Consider the following 3,896-nt stretch of genomic DNA (forward strand, 5'->3'; position numbering starts at 1 on the left):
CTTTAAGCCCAGACAATTAAACGCAGGATCAGGGAAGGTAACCCCCACCCCCCTATCCACCCTCTCTCCCACCCCCCGCGGTATCCTTCTGTCTGCTGTCCGCCCACTGTCCTGCCTGGCTGGGGGAGGAGGGGGGGGGGAGTGGAGGGGAATGAGAGGGATGGAGGGGGAGGGCATTGGGGGAGAGGGTAAGACGTGGGGAAAGGGTAAGAGGGAAGGGGGGGGAAGATTCTTTATGCATTGTGACTTTGTGACATCACAAAGCTTTTGGTGTCAGTCGAAGGCATTTTCTTTCTTCTCTCTCTCTCTCTCTCTCTCTCTCTCTCTCTCTCTCTCTCTCTCTCTCTCTCTCTCTCTCTCTCTCTCTCTCTCTCTCTCTCTCTCTCTCTCTCTCCCTCTCTCTCTCTCTCTCTCTCTCTTTCCTTCTCCCATTCCCTCTCTCATTTCTTCTCCCTCTCTCTCGTTCTCTATCCCCCCTCTCTCCCTGTCCCTCTCCCTCTCCCTTTCCTCCTACCTCCCTCTCTCTCTTTCTCCCTCCTTCTCTGTCCTTTACCCACCGCCATTACTCGACCTGGAACTATGCAGACAAACATATAAAAATCCAGAACGCAACAGACGATTCCGTCGCAGCGATTAAATTTGTGTCCATGCTTTATAAATGACAATTACAGCAGTCCTTGGGTTTTAATGGGGGGGGGGGTTTACGACCCGTGGGGGAGCATGACGAGGGAAAGGGAGATAAAAAGAAAGAAGAAGAGAGAGGAGAAAAACATAAAGTCATCATCAGCAAGAAAAAAAGGAGAGAAAGAATATGATGATGAGGGAAAAGTGTGATTTTTTTTTTTTTTTTTTTTTGTTTTTTGTTTTTTTTTGTGTTTGTGTGTGTGTGTGTGTGTGTGTGTGTGTGTGTGTGTGTGTGTGTGTTCGTTAATCATCATGTTCATTTTCTCTTATTCTTCATCTCCCTAATTTTAATCTACATTTAGTTTTCTCTTGCGTTTTTTTTTTTTATCTGTCTTCATGCTTCTCTGTTTTTTACTTTATCTTCTCTTTCCCCTTTCTTCTTTTTTTATATTTTTCTTCCCTTTCCTCATCCTCCATCTTTATTCTCCTCTTTATTCTTCATTATTCTCTATAATTATTCACCCTACTCCGTCACCTCCTCTACCACGAGATCTTGCAATCAATCCGTCAGTGCAAGTCATTTGCAATGTGACTTACAAAACGATGTCAGTGAAAGATTGTCACGAGAGATGATGTCACATAATTGCCAGGCGATGCGAATGAGAGAGAGAGAGAGAGAGAGAGAGAGAGAGAGAGAGAGAGAGAGAGAGAGAGAGAGAGAGAGAGAGAGAGAGAGAGAGAGAGAGAGAGAGAGAGAGAGAGAGAGAGAGAGAGAGAAGAAGAGAGGGAAGAAAAATGAGAGAAAGAAAGAGAGGGGAGAGAAACAGAAAGAAAAGAGAGATAACAGAGAATTCACAATTATATCAGCAGTAGTAAAACAAGTGAATACGAAGAGAAAATGAACCACAATAAAGATGAAAAACAACAAAGAAATAGGCTAAAGAAGTAAAAGAGAAAAGTCATGAATAACTGAAGGCAAACATAATGACCAAACCATCCTTGATAAAAAGGACAGTAACCAATGACCTCTGTCTACATGTCTGTTTGTCTATCTGTCTGTCTGTTGTCAAGGCCATTATCCCCCCCACACCCCCTCACCCCCTCATCTCCCCTCCTCCCTACCCCTCCACCCCCTCACCCTCTCATCTCCTCCCTCCCTACCCCTCCCCCCTCCCCCCTCCCCCCCCCCCCTTATCTCAACTACTCATAGGCCTACATTCCCATAATGCACCGAGTCGCGTCGACCTTAATATTGCTGAGGTACTGGAAATGGGGGGAGAGGGGGGAAGGGGGGTGAAGGCCTATATGGGCTTTAAAGAAGGTTTAGGCCTATGTCGCTTGCGCCGGGGGGGGGAAGAGAGAGAGAGAGAGAGAGAGAGAGAGAGAGAGAGAGAGAGAGAGAAATGAGAAAGAGAGAGAGTGAGAGTATCAGTATCAGTAACAATAATTTGTAGAAATAATGATCGAAACGTTGATAAGAAGAAAGATAATAAAGATAGCAAATAAATATTAACCAAAATGATATTAATAACGAATATGAAGTTACTTTCCAGTTTGACGTCAGTATATGAAAGAAATAAAAGATAAATTCAACCCATCAAGAGTAAGAATACACACACACACACACACACACACACACACACACACACACACACACACACACACACACACACACACACACACACACACACACACACACACACCAATATATATATATAATCTAATATATTATATATATAATATATATATATATATATATATATTATATATATATATATATATATATATATATATAGGGTCAGAATTAAAAGAAAAAATGTTATTTGCATTTACAGTCTATCGCTCAGCCTCTCTTTTTCCCCTCCCTTTCTTTTCTCCCTTTACCTATGTCTCAACGTTTACCTTCTCCCTCTCCCCTCTTCCTTCTCTTCCCCTCTTTCCTTTGTCTCTTTCTCCTCCTCCCTCTCCCTTCCTCCCTCTATCCCCCTCCCTTCTCTCACCTCCATTCTTTTCCTTCCGTCCCCCCTTCCCCTCCCCTCCCTCTCCCTTCTTATTTAACTATCGTGACCTTGTTTACTTTGAGACTTTGCCATTTTATTGCCCCGAGAAACCATGGTCTTGGCGCGGTTAATTTGCATATGGGGGAGGGGGAGGGGGACGGGGAAGTGGAATGGGTGGGAGGTGGGAGATGGGGAGGGGGGTAGAGGGCGAAGGAGTGGGAGATCAGGGGAGGAGGTACTCGTGTGGGGAGAGGGGTGGGGGGAGGGGATATGGAGAAGGAGTAGGGGGGGGGAGTGGGAGTATGTATGGTGTTCTATAAACGTTGGTGTTATTGAGACATCTTTGGTGGTGTGTTTAGTTATTTTTATCACTATCGTTTTCTGTTATCATTATAATCATCGTTAGTCTAGTTATTATCTTGTTATCGTTATCACTGCTATCAGTTTGTTGTTATCATCATTATCATTAGTTACTGCTGTTCTTATCGCTATCATTGCTACCAGATATTGCTATTTCTATCATTATCATTGCTATTGATATTGTCACTGTCATCCCTAGCATCATCATTATTGTTATCGTTATCATTGCAATCAGTTGTTGCTGTTATCATTACCATTGCTATTATCATCATTTTTTCCATCAAAACCACTTTTAAAATCGACATTCATGCAATTCCTCAGATACTGACGAGTGAATGTCTGTCATGCAGCAAAGTCATCCCAAGCACATACATCATTGTTATTTGATAAAGATGTAATTACGATGCACATTCGAAATTTTAAAGCCGTTAGATTTTTACAAAAGACCCTTACTTATTAAATTCATGGTGAATATTTTATCCCTCGTTCATTAAGACGGTATTCACTCATTATCTCGTACTGAGGCATTCATCATTTGACGTGTATTTTATAGTGGGAGCATTAACTTTATTCAAGTTGATGAATAATTATGATGCGTGTTTTCATCATGTGATATCAGAAATCTTTATTAGTTCATTTCACACATATGCATAAATGTGTGTGTGTGTGTGTGTGTGTGTGTGTGTGTGTGTGTGTGTGTGGGTGTGGGTGGGTGGGTGGGTGGGTGGGTTGTCTGTGCATTCGCCCACCCATCCTTATATCTATCCATTCACCAATCATAAACCATATATATTTGTCCACACATCCGCCTACCCGCTTACCCATCCATCCACATATCTCCTTCCCCCTCCTCTCCCTCCCTATTTCCCTCTTCCTTTCTCTCCCTCCCCCGCCCCCCTCCCTCCCCCTCCC

This window comes from Penaeus monodon, chromosome 43 (assembly GCF_015228065.2).
Source record: "Penaeus monodon isolate SGIC_2016 chromosome 43, NSTDA_Pmon_1, whole genome shotgun sequence".
NCBI classification, from domain to species: Eukaryota; Metazoa; Arthropoda; class Malacostraca; order Decapoda; family Penaeidae; genus Penaeus; species Penaeus monodon.